This window comes from Eucyclogobius newberryi, unplaced genomic scaffold (genome assembly GCF_026437365.1).
Source record: "Eucyclogobius newberryi isolate DKJ021-1_F unplaced genomic scaffold, fEucNew1.0.hap1 SCAF_4, whole genome shotgun sequence".
Classification (NCBI taxonomy): Eukaryota; Metazoa; Chordata; class Actinopteri; order Gobiiformes; family Gobiidae; genus Eucyclogobius; species Eucyclogobius newberryi.
The window spans coordinates 25601930-25615773 of NW_027316056.1; the positions used below are offsets into that span (position 1 = coordinate 25601930).

At 42.8% G+C, this 13844-nt stretch overlaps 1 protein-coding gene across 5 annotated transcripts in view; it reads left to right on the forward strand.

The window, feature by feature from the left end:
* The first annotated feature begins 4066 nt into the window (after positions 1-4066).
* apbb2b (amyloid beta (A4) precursor protein-binding, family B, member 2b) overlaps positions 4067-13844 on the forward strand; it is a 38211-nt gene continuing 28433 nt past the window's right edge. For 3 of the 5 annotated variants that reach the window (XM_072463782.1, XM_072463787.1, XM_072463784.1), the window contains exon 1: positions 4073-4231. The gene's annotated coding sequence lies outside the window, so the exon portion shown is untranslated. Of the gene's footprint in view, positions 4232-13844 lie in introns of all 5 variants that reach the window. The other 2 variants (XM_072463783.1, XM_072463785.1) reach the window with 1 other exon arrangement.

Sequence of the window (13844 nt, forward strand, 5' to 3'; positions counted from 1 at the left end):
TTTTTTGCCATTCGTGAACAACGACTTAAGAACTAGGGCTAAAACGCCAAATCCACCAATTGTGACAAATTGTGACTAGCGTTAAATAATATCATCATATTTTCATCGGTGTAATTGTTATGTAGACTGTACAGACTCTTAATAAAGTGGTAATATTTAATAAAAATATAAAAAAGACTAAACTGTTTATGATTTTCACCAATAATACAGTCTGTCGGTAAATATTCTCTTTCTAGAAGCCCTTTGTCACCATTTGTAAACCTTTATAGTTGGGTTATGACAAAACGTATCAACGTACAACATAAATAATGGTTTGACTTGTCATCTGATGGGGGGAAAATTAAATATAATGGTTAATATGTTAGTGGCAGCCCTACTAACAGCAGACATGTAACACTGCAGTGACAAGTGTCGTTTCTGACCGTGCTGCCCTGTGTTTAGGAGCCTTTTGCTTCTGCTTCAGTGGCACAGTGTTCTCATCACTGCTCACACTCAGAGACAGGGGTTTTCTTTTACGACCTCGGCCTGAACGTGCAGCAGCAGCAGCAGCTCCTGGTTTGGGTCTAAAGGAAAAAATAGATGTAAAAAAAAAACAAGACATTTGACGATGGATGCAAAAGTGATGACAGTTCAGACCGAGCTCTCGTCTTCGCTGGAGGCAGAGGCAGAGTAAACACATCATCCTCGTCGTCACTGGTGAGCAGAGGTGCCGGGGCTTTCCTCTTCTTCGCGGCGTTAGATCTCTTACTGCGGTTAGACGCGCTGGACATTAACACACGCGCGCAATCGACATTTAACGTTTGAAGTGAACGGGTCTGACCTTGTCCGCGATGGTTTCGGGGCTTGGTTTGCCGACGCGTCAGCCTCAAATGAAGACGCGCTGTCAAAAACCTGCTTGCGATCCTCAATGGAAACCCAGGCGGACAATTTGGTCGTCTGCCTCCCGTATGTCTTTAGGTACTTCATGATAAACTGACTAAACTAAAACGTTGCAACTGCACACGGTTTAAAAAGGCACACAGCTACGTCATCGAAACGACCGCGAACGTCACTAAGTTAAGCTAAAACTAGACATACATCTGTAACTTGGAGCGCCTAAAAGTCTGAGCCGAGAGAGCCCGGGGTTTTATTTGAAACGGCAACAAAACTGTGATTGGTCAAAACGTCTGCGGGCGATGATGATGAGACTCGTGTTATAGCGCCCCCTCTTGGTTTGGAGACAAGCAGAACATGCACTTCTTACACGTGCCACCAGAGGTCAGCAAAGACTACTGTTTGGAACCACACCATGGCTTACAAAACTAAACGTAAATAAACAAGCACATGCATTAATACATGAATTAAAAGTAATAATTTCATGAATTTAGCTGCTTTTGCTTTCATTTCTTTTTTTCTGGCCCATGTAGCAGTAGTTTTCATTTGTTTCAGGGATATGATTATTTCCTGGTTTGAAGGATTTTGTGAGGACCTTTCCCCAAGCAGAAGATATCATATTTTTAATTGTGCTATTGCTATATCAGTGTAGGACTGTTGCCATGGCAAATCCTTCAAATCAGGAAGGAATCCTTATGCCTGAAACCGATGAATAGCATGTGCTCTTATAAAGGCTTGAACAGTTACATCCAGACCCGGACACGGACAGGCAGTACTGGGCCTCACTGGGTCATGACTGGGCCTCACTGGGTCATTACTGGCCTCACTGGGTCATGACTGGGCCTCACCGTTCCATGACTGGGCCTCACTGGGTCATTACTGGTGCAGTGCTGGGCCTCACAGGGTCATGACTGGTGCAGTGCTGGGCCTCACAGGGTCATGACTGGGCCTCACTGGGTCATTACTGGCCTCACTGGGTCATGACTGGGCCTCACCGTTCCATGACTGGGCCTCACTGGGTCATGACTGGCCTCACTGGGTCATGACTGGGCCTCACTGAGTCATGACTGGTGCAGTGCTGGGCCTCACTGGGCCATGATTGGGCCTCACTGAGTCATGACTGGTGCAGTGCTGGGCCTCACAGGGTCATGACTGGGCCTCACTGGGTCATTACTGGCCTCACTGGGTCATGACTGGGCCTCACCGTTCCATGACTGGGCCTCACTGGGTCATGACTGGCCTCACTGGGTCATGACTGGGCCTCACTGGGCCATGATTGGGCCTCACTGAGTCGTGACTGGTGCAGTGCTGGGCCTCACTGGGCCATGATTGGGCCTCACTGAGTCATGACTGGTGCAGTGCTGGGCCTCACAGGGTCATGACTGGGCCTCACTGGGTCATTACTGGCCTCACTGGGTCATGACTGGGCCTCACTGGGCCATGATTGGGCCTCACTGAGTCATGACTGGTGCAGTGCTGGGCCTCACAGGGTCATGACTGGGCCTCACTGGGTCATGACTGGGCCTCACTGGGCCATGATTGGGCCTCACTGAGTCATGACTGGTGCAGTGCTGGGCCTCACTGGGCCATGACTGGTGCAGTGCTGGGCTTTAGGCAGTGAACATATAGATCAAAGAGAGGACACAAATGAGGCTCATGTGAGGCTCATTCTTCTTTCGGATTGTGTTTTTCTAATTAAGTATTAGCTACTTTTTATTATGTTTGATTTTAATTCTACATGTTAACAAAATAACAGTCTGAGAATAGAGCAGATGAAAAATAGCACCTGTAAACAGAAAGAAAGCTGAAGCCCATTAACAAAAGTCCTGTTTGTAATTATTTTCAGTCACAGCCATAATATAATAGATCCATGATAATATAATGCATCCATGATAATATAATACATCCATGATAATATAATACATCCATGATAATATAATAGATCCATGATAATATAACACATCCATGATAATATAATGCATCCATGATAATATAATACATCCATGATAATATAATACATCCATGATAATATAATACATCCATGATAATATAATAGATCCATGATAATATAACACATCCATGATAATATAATAGATCCATGATAATATAATACATCCATGATAATATAATAGATCCATGAAAATATAACACATCCATGATAATATAATATATCCATGATAATATAATACATCCATGATAATATAATAGATCCATGATAATATAACACATCCATGATAATATAATAGAGCCATGATAGTATAATACATCCATGATAATATAATACATCCATGATAATATAATACATCCATGATAATATGATAAGATAAGATAATCCTTTATTGTCCACACATGGGGAAATTTCATTGTTGCAACACAGGTAGATAGAGAGGTAGATACAGAGGAAAAGAACAGATAACTTATAGGAAGTTTGAAAAACACTCTCAATAGAAGATCTCTTATAAACAAAAACTCCTATAGACAAAACCTCCCATTTCCCAACAAGGGATGGAGGGGAAAAATAATAAAGATAAAATAAATAAACAAATACCATTGCATGTGATCACGACAGTAATTGCACATGAATATGTGTCACAACAGTAATTGCACATGATTTGCACAGTAATTGCACATGAATCACGACAGTAATTGCACATGAATATGACAGTATTGCAAGTGTTCAGGACTAACAGTGTTTGTTATAAAGTCTGACAGCAGCAGGAAGGAAAGACCTGCGAAACCTTTCCTTCACACAGCGAGGGTGGATCAGTCTCTCACTGAAGCTGCTCTCCAGAGCGGACAGAGTGTCCTGCAGGGGGTGAGAATCATGGTCCAGCATAGATGTGAATCCAGCCAGGACCCTTCTGTCCCCCACCTCCTGCACCGAGTCCAGAGCACAGCCCAGGACGGAGCTGGACTTTAATAATACATCCATGATAATATAATGCATCCATGATATGATAGATCCATGATAATATAATACATCCATGATAATATAATACATCCATGATAATATAATGCATCCATGGTCACAGCACAAAAGTTTAATGAGTAAATGTTTCACGTTTTCTACATCTTTGTTCGTCTGTCCCCTTGAGCTGGTTTACGCTCTGGTTCCCCCTGCCGGCCGGCAGCAGTAACAGCAGCAGCAGCATCTGGGGGGCGCGGTCTCTCCCCGTCTGCGGGGCGCACGTGGGGAGGGGGGAGGTCCCGCCCAGAGAGGGAGGAGACAGAGCAGGAGCGCAGCGAGAGGACGTGAAGGCTGTGCACAGGCGGTGAGTGATGTGACTGTTTACCCGCTCAAGACGAGATCGCGTGCCGTTCACCGGTGTCTCTCCCCCGGGCTTCACGCGCGCACACCGTGAGTAACTTCGCGCGGTGGCCCTCGTGCTCGTGGCGCTTTGTGTTCGGTCCGGGGCCCGCTGCAAACACGGCGGGGGAAAGGCGCGGGCAGGGGACGGGGAGGCTGCGGCGCCAGATGGGGGACATTTACGGCCCCTTTGACTTTATTGTCTCGGATTTAGCGGTGGTCTCGGTGACTTTTTTACGGTGCTGCTTTTGTGTGAGACAACAACAGCACGGCGCGTCTGTCTCTGCGTGTCCGGACCGCGATGGTAGTGTTTTTATTATAGGGCACGCACACAACTGCAGCGTTAGGCAACATAGTACATGCTCCAAGTGTTCTTTTTGTATCTGTGTTATTTGTTGTTGTTGATCAGACAAACACGAGCACATTTAGTTAGTTGTCTTGTCCTACAGTAACTCCATTTACCTTCTGTACTTCAGCCTAACTAATGAAACTTAAGTAAAAGTCTGCTGCAAAAAAAATGATGGACAGGCTGTAAAAGACTCGAGCAGTGGATGTGAGCACAGGGAGGAGATTGTTTATTGCACAACAGTGTAATAAACGTGGATGGATAAGGAAACGCAGTGGAAAAACATCTTTGAGACACAAAATAGGCCCAAAACTGGATTTATCCTCTTTTGGTCCGTCTCAGTTTGAGGTGTCAAGAACCTTCAATTGTGATTATTCAGGGCAAGATCTAAAAAATAATAATAATGAGCTTTTTAGACCATAAAGTGGCCATTTTAGAAGCATAATTAAGTCATTTAAATTCCGTTAGAACGCCAATAAAGTCAACCTAAATGTAAAGTGTGGTTTGTTTACGTCACTTTACATAACTTTACATAGTTTGACTCAATAAAACTACAGTCACAGACAAGAGGAGTAGTGATCATTTAATTACACAGTGAGTGAAAGTGAATTCAAGATTTCACTGCTGTTTGATCATAGTGTCGGTTATTGTCAAAATTGTGATTCTTCTTCCCACAATAATCGTACACTAACATTTGCTATTGTGATGCCTCGGCTCCTCCGGGCCCCTGGTGTCTTATGCAGGTCTATGGGCCTCTGTTAACGTGAATAAAGGGCTTCTTTATGGCGTACAAGAGGATATTCTCATGCTTTGACAGGAGGTTGCAGACCCCTGAGGCTGGGGCTTGTATCGGTGCTTGGTGCTGGCTGGACATGGTTCACTAATCGTTTCCATCTTTGCTCTGGCACTTCTGTCTGAGGCTGGAGATAATACGCCTGTTTGTTTTATTCAGACATGTCGCCATTTTAATTGCTTGTTTATGTGGGAGATTGAAGAAGTTTGGAAAATAACATGAATGACTTTCCTGTTTTTGATTGGGGGATGGATGAGGCACAGATGTTAGTTTGATTGGTGAATAGTATTTTAGTGCAATGTAATGTTTATGTTTAGACTATTCTGTTACAAAAGAAGATGATCTGTTGTTTGGGTTTGTTATTTACAAAATAAATGCAATATACTTGTTAAAAGGCAGTGCACATTTAATTATTATAATAATTCTTTAGTCTTATATAGAGCATGTCCAGACATTATTCATAAAGACATCACAGTGGTGGTAAGAGATACTATTGTAGCCTCAGCTGCCCTGGGGCAGACTAACAGGAGTGTGGAGGCCAGTCTGCACCCTGAGGAGCAGACCTCAGTCACACACCACATTCATATGGGCCAGTTTGCACTCGAGCCACAGCTGCCTCACTGCCCTGCTCCCGACATCAGATGAGATCGAACACCGACGTGGTTTGGCTGCTTATTTTGTTTGTTAGTGACTGTTTTAAGTTCACAGATAATTTTATATTGTACAAAAAAAATGTATTGGTTGATATTGATTGGAGGTTGGAGCTTGTGTATCTGACGTAGCAGAAGTAGATTGTGTCTCTTTGTTTCTCCTCTTGAACACTGCGTGTCTAGCACTACTTGGATCGGTTATAGACCAACACTACGTGGAACATAAAAGTTGTTGACAATAACATGAATTACCAAAGGACTTCTGGGCTGTATTTGGAGTGCACCGCTGAGGCTTCACTCTGTGTCTCTACCTTTTTCCATTCACCAACTCTCCTGCTGCATATATTTTGCATAACATTTTCCATGATGCATTTAAATAGTGTATTCAGTCTCTAAAGCACTGTCGGGTTCTCCAAATGCAATGTAAAAGCACCTAATTGGGCACAGTATTGACCTTATTGGTACACTATGTAACTTTTCTGGTTTGGAGCCTGTCACCAAGCAAGTGGCGTGCTCAACACACACATACAGCCCTTTTCCATTGGTAGTGTCTTGTGGGGACATTTCTGCACTCAGTAGTCTCTTGTGGGTGGACTGTAGTTTTCTTTGCTGTGTCATTGCCTGTATTAATCAGCCACATGCACTGTCACTAGGGCTGTGCTCAGTATATCGAGATTGACTTCTTGGCGATGCACATCATGACACTTTAAACAACATTAAGTCATTATAAATTGCAGAATTTTACACTTTTTAACCTGAAGACTGCCCTTCATGGTGGACTCTGGATAGGGCTCGTATCATGAGGTACTAGCCAATACTCCGCCCTAACAGTCTGTGCCTCTCTCCTCTCACTCTCTTTCATCTCTCCTTCTCTGGTTGTCTTCCCTTCAGTCTCTTTCCTGAACAGAACCTGACCAAAGCCTGCAGTGAGAGGACATGGTGTCATTTCTAATTGCTTGGGGCCCCTGAGCTAGTTTTATATTCTTTGCGTCGACACAACACTGCTTCAGTTTATCCTGGCTTTATCTCTTCTATGTCAGTGGCTTTGCAGTTTTGAAAGTACCATCTCAAAGGAAGTTGAAAGTGGATTTTTGTGCAAGGAAAAACAAAAACGTATCTTTCCTAGAGCCGCACGAGGATTAAGTATGGGCTAAGTATGAGCAGGGTTCCAGCTAGGCCTTGGCCACACTGAACACCACACGCGTGAGGTCCAGCAGAACATCTGTGCCCTTGAGCCAGGCGTCTGCGCGTGGCACTGATTTTCAATGAGAAAGCTGATCAAGCTTGTAACAGTGAAAATAACCTCCTGAATAGACTTGTATTCATCATCTTTGCAGGCCGAGCATGGCAAACTCGAGGTTTTTAAATTTGAAAGCGCAGATTTAACAACCTTTCTGAGGCTCCTGGGCTCCTTCATACAATACATTACTTTCCCAGGAATGTGTGGTGCAGGTGGTAATTACACAAATACGACAACAAACACATGCTTTCTATATTATGACTGGGATATGCTCGCGTCAGGCGTCAAAAAATTGGTTGGATTAGTTTTTCTAAAATCTACGCATGACGTTCTGATCTGCGTGGCCATTCTCATAAACCTTTAATGTTGGCTAAATAAAACGCATCCCAAACTTGCAGAGTTTCCGCGCACAGGGCAAAATATACGTCCAGTGTCGTATCTCAGAATTAAAATGACATTCACTGTTGAGGTCTTTGTTGACATTCAAACGTCCTTTTAGTTACCGTGGCATTATAATATGGTTCTTGTTATTAAACTAAAACATGATTTAACCAGGATTAACCACACGATCTAAACCAGGTCTAGGACTGTGAAGTGAAATGAGGACTAAAATGTACACTAGAAAATTAGGGCTTCAAGTTCATTCAATACATGTTTGATTATTCAATTGAAAGCAGGCTATTTATATTTAGAACATTTTGAATAATATTTCTTATCCTAATAATAAGCAATATTGCAAAAAAACTGAATAATAGGCAAGGCAAGGCAAGGCAAGTTTATTAGTAGAGCACATTTCATACACAAGGCAATTCAAAGTGCTTCACACAACTGGAAAAATGCATTCAAATCACAAAGAAATTACAGAAACAGAAATGCAATAAAATTAACTAAATTAAAAATTATCAATCCAACTGATTTTCTAAACTAATAAAATCACAAACAAAAGAGAAGAGTGCAAAGAAAAAATCCTTTCAGTCATATGCGCAGCTAAACAAAACTGTTTTTAGCTTAGATTTGAACATTGTCAGAGTAGAAGCCTGTCTCACATCTTCAGGAAGACTGTTCCAGATTTTAGCTGCATAAAACTGAAACGCAGATTCCCCATGTTTTGTCCTGACTCTGGGCACCAGCAGGAGGCCGGTCCCTGAGGTCCTCAGAGTCCGAGATGGTTCATATGGCACTAACATATCCAAGATGTACTTTGGTGCTAGGCCATGGAGAGACTTGTACACAAGCAGACCTGCTTTAAAGTCTATTCTCTGAGCCACAGGAGCCAGTGCAGAGACCTGAGAACAGGACTAATGTGATCATACTTCCTGGTTCTGGTCAGGACCCGAGCATATGCATATAATATGCATTTTAAGTAATAAAAAGTAATATGGAAAAAAGTAAAGTATTTCAATCTTACCATTGGCCATATTGTTTTTTATATGGAGTGTGGAAAAGTGGCACGGACATTTATGGGCATAAGTTTAGCTCCAAATAGTGCAGACTGTTTTGGTCAGCTTGGGAAATGAGTTTGTTTATCTTTTGGGAGAGAGTGCGTTTCTGTCGTCCCTCAGCAGGAGAATAAATGGACATGCCTCAGACAGCCCAGTGGACAGATATAGACGTCGAGTCATTTAACCTTGTGAAGCTGTGGGCTAATCAGACCCCGAGAATACCGCTCATATCTCAGTTATAGCCCCTGGTACAGTCCAGATTAGGTACAATTATGTCAGCTACTGTCTGAGGCGGTGCGTGGTGGGACTTTCCTGCCTCGGAGCGTCGCTCTGTTTGACGCTGTGTGGTCGGTGTCACACTGAACAGCAGCTGATGTCTACAAGGCCGACTGGAAGTTGGATATTGGGGCAGCGCGATTTTTGCAAAACATATTATTTATTGCAATTTTTCTCACACTGCGGTTGTGATTAGATTTGTGATGTGTGTTTAACATTTCCATTCAGATTGTAAACAAGTGCAGGAGCATTAACATATCGGAGAAAACTGAAATATGAACTGATAAACTAATCCAAGAATCCCATGAAGTTTAAAACATGCTTATAAACTACAAGTACACAATTGTTGAAGACAGGATGTTTTGCTCTTTGCAGAGGATAGTCTTTAATTTAAATCATTGCAAGCTTTGCCATTTGATACTTAATATATATATATATATATATATATATATATATTTTTTTTTTTTGAAAAATACCACACATGTTTAGAAATGATTGAAATACTTTGAAAGAGTACGAAACCCAAATTAATAAACATTTTTAGGTTAATTTGTGTTGTTATTAAAGTACCCGTGTTGGACCACTCATTGAACTAAAATGCAGATAAAGGTTGAATGGACGATTTTTTTGGCCCAAATCTGAGTCTTATTTCCTCGTGGCGTGGACTGCCAATTAGTCCTGCCACGTATTAATCATAAAACGCACCTACCGCTCACCTGCAGCCGCGTGCGGCTCGTCCCACATTTCCGCGTGTCTAAGCGCATTGATCTATCATTATATAGTTCCCTCTGTGTAAGGGGCAATGAAGACGGAGAAAGACAGTTCGAGCTGACTCAGAAGAAACGGAAATCTACGGGAGACGAGAGATGCGATGCGATCCGTTGCGCTAATAAACGCACGTCAGTCCGCACGGGGGAGTGCGCATGCGCACTTCCGCCTGCGTTCTCAAATCGCCGAAAAATCATCCATTGCGCCTTTAAGTTTTATATATTTAAAATTTTGCTAAAAAATAAAAAAAATGTTATCTCAGAATGGCTGATTTTTAAGGTTTATAATTTCACTTCCTGTTTGTAATTGATGACATCACACTGGGAAATTACCCAGCAAACACTGGGCAAAAACTCATCTAATGTCACATTTTTTTATATTTGACAAAAGAAAATATATGAGAGCGACTTTATTTTGTTGAACTATGTTAAGAATGTCAAAAAAGTAGTTTATTTAGTTTGAATTATGCATAAGCTTTGTCTGGAATGAGTCTCCCTAGTAGTGAGATGTCACTTCCTGTCATTTTCTCCAGATTTGTCAACTTTTCTCCACAAATACCTGCTCGATTGGTGTAAAACTATAATTTATATGTGCAACAGGTATAAATACGCAAGTCAAAATTAGAAAACCGTAAAAACCTGTCATACGCACTTTAAACTGCAAACGTCTGACCAGCATTTTAACCAACATAACAAATAAAGTGTCAAACGAATCAAACACATAATGGACTTAAGTTTCTCACTGCAGCATTAGTTAATTAAAACGGGAGGGAGGAAATGGTCAGTGTGCGCTAGTTGTTTCCCCAACGTGGAATGTGGTGTAGCATCAGATAAAGCACGGGCAGATCTGCTGAGAGCGGTCCGGCCCCCGTGACACCCCGGAGCGCCTCTAGACCATCGGTGTCCGCACACGAGAGCGAAGAGGGCGCCAGATTGGACAGATGAGTGATGAATTAAGGACGGCGCGGAGGAGATTTATCCCACGCTGTGAAGTTGGCAACAGAATCGCACTGCAGCTTGTTTGTGCATTGCCTTTATCTATATCTAAACTCGTTCGCTCCTAGACCCTCGTGAGAATCTAATAAAAGCCATCGGCCCCCCTGACTCTTTGCCCTCTGCCTGGGCATACAGCCAGTAATGTTTGCACAAGAAACTTTATTTTAATGGTAAACAGTGGCCTCTCCTGAAGATTAGCGTTTTAGTGCTACAAGCCCTGGTATGTTTTCTTTGAGTTTCTGCCTTCCATGAGAACGTCCAAGCCGGTTTGACATTGCAGCAGTATCCCGTGCTCTTGTACCTATCGCTTATACTTTTTCGCAAAAATGTATATCTCAATACTTTTTTGGACGCATTCCGATAATGATATTCAGCAGATATCTTGTAAATTCAACAGAAATGTGTCAAAACGTGTCTTTTAGATGTTTTAGTTTAGAACGGACTTAAAAATGACCCACAAAAGTGAAGATAAGTTTGAAAGATGTTCATTTTTCTTTTTTCGATCAATTTTTTGCGTGCTTTTTTTCCTCCAAATGATATGCACAATATTCAAATTTTGCCTATTTTCAATACAACATTTACAATATTATCAATATGATATTATGCACACCTGAAATACTAGAATTTGCACGTATTTTTAATGTAGCCTGTTCATTTTAAATGAACAGTATAAGATTAGATAAGATGAAATTATATTAACCTTTATTGTCCCTGTATGGAAGTCTGTCCTCTGCATTCGACCCATTTGTTAGGAATGTTTGAATGTTAAAAACCTTTACCGGCTAAAACTTGAGAAATTGTGTTCAAGATATTTTACCAAACTGATGTCCACTCTACATTGTTGACTCGCCTTCAGACCTATTTTAGCTCTTTCAAAACACAGAGGGAGTTCTGCTGTGCATTCAGTCATATTTTCGTCCTGCGTTACTCCTCATTCCCGCTCACAATATTATCAATTCCTTTCTATTCACCTTATTCCGGACATCTGTCTTGTCACATAATCCTCCCTCTGGTTGTATTAGTCAACAATAAGTTCGTCACAGACTAAAAAGCAGTTTTCAGGGCCTTGGGAATCGGTGCATTGACAACTCCTTGGACATTTTACACAAACGAATCCAGTTCCTGCTTGACCGGAAGTGCGATTGCAACAGAAGTGCCGATCCGCTGCAAAAGTGGGCGGCGCGGTGTAAGGTCAACAGGGGTCATTGTGCCAGTCGAGTGCGCGCAGATGCCGTGTTGTTGTGGGGCGCAGGCAGCCGTGCCGTGTGTTTGAACAGAGAAGGAGCGCAGAGAGGCCCCCAGTCCTTCCTGCGGCCTGTGAATTTCAAATGATCATTCCTCCATCCCGTCGGCCCCCGTGTCTGCCCGCATAATACGCCCACACACCGGCGTTTTAATTGTTGCGCGTACATCGGTGTAGCGTGTCAACCTCCTGGCAGGCCTCGCCGATGGGCCGTCTTCTCACTGTCAAACCTCGCTCCCGGTTGGCTCGTCTGCGTGTCATTCCCCCCTGGCAAATTAGCACTGGAAGCGGGCCAGGGGGGCAAACATGTTGTTCCACTCCGTACCTCGGCGCGCACGCACTCCAGTTCCTGCCCTTTTTGTTGATATGTTTCTCCTGTTGTCTTTTCCGCGTCGCCGCACACTTTCACACTTTCACCCCCCCTCCCCCCCCTCCCCCTCAGCCCTGCCAATTCAGCTGCATCAGGTTTCCACCCGCTCCCGCCCTGACCTCTCGCGCCCCCAATCTTTTTCAATTTTGGATTTTCACACAGCGCATAGAAGCCGGGCCGTGATGAAAGAGGTTGTAAAGGCCGGCGCTGTCGTAGGTGTCCGTCAGGATCATCCCACTGACACAGTCAGATGAAGGATTTGTGCCGGACCGTCTCAAAAGTCAAAACAAAGCTTGGCCTGCAGCAGGTTCTTTGTATGCCGTGGAGCTCGGACCGAAAGAAATCAGACGTACTGCAGCAGAGGCCGGGTTACCTTGCCTGTTTTGACAGAACAAAGCCGAAACTGAGCTGAATCCAACAAAATCTTAACACATAACACAATGTAGCATCGTTTAAAGGTGGAGATATTTTCACATCCGCAAACAGAACGAGTTTTCAAACCATCTGTTCTCTTAATTAACCTCCTTGATTTTGTCATGTCCTGTATTTGTCATTTGAGTGTCTTCAGAAGTCAAAATTACTCACAAACACATGCTTTGATTCTCTTCAGCTTGTAAGGCTTTGTTGGACAGTATAGTTTTCAGCATGCTAAAACTTCAAACTCTATTTGGATACTGGAAAATGTTTGGTACTTGTTGTTTATTTGGACGGTAAAATGTCATTGAATACAGTACAATACAAGACGGGTTCAATTTTGTCCTATTTATCTTATTTTTGCTCAGTACTTGGTCAAATGAGTATAGATCTAGTGTCAATACTCGTTTAAATATGGCTTAGTGTCTGAGTACAGTTTTTTTTTGGCCGGCAGCAGCTCTGTGATCGAGTGGTTGTTTTCTGATCTGAAGGTCGGCGGTTCAAGTCCAGAGGTCAAATCCGCTCCGCAGACCCAAAGGTGCGATTCCAGCTGCCCCCGGTGAATACTGCAGTCTACTGGTGTGTACGCTGGTATATATGTGCAGCAGCCAATGGAATAATTTGATTTAAGACGGCACAAGTGGAAAATACCATGATGAACGTAGCCTGACTAAGCTCTTTCCATATCAAAGAGTGCCGCGGTCTAATCTGAGCTTGTTATTGGTCAAAATGAATGAAATACGATACTAACATTTACACACATTCAAACTATATTTTCACAAGATTATCCCTTTTTCTGGTATTCCTGTGATGACATTCCATCCAGGCCGTAACATTTTGAATCCTTTAATAAGCCAAGTTCAAATCTTGCTGCGGTTTATATTTGGGTTGAGTGACCTGTGTTGCTATTGTTAGAGTTCCTTTGTAGCTTAAAGAGAGCTGTGATGTCGGGAGCTTTTATGTCGGCTTTGTCTGTTACGACTTTGATTTAGGAGCTTGTGGAATTCTGTTGTTTGTTCCGACCACGACCTCGATGCAAACGCTTTAGGACTGTATTTAAAGTTTATTTATGAAGCAGATGCGCAAAACAGCCAGCATTATTTTATTATTTATTACGCTATGGCACA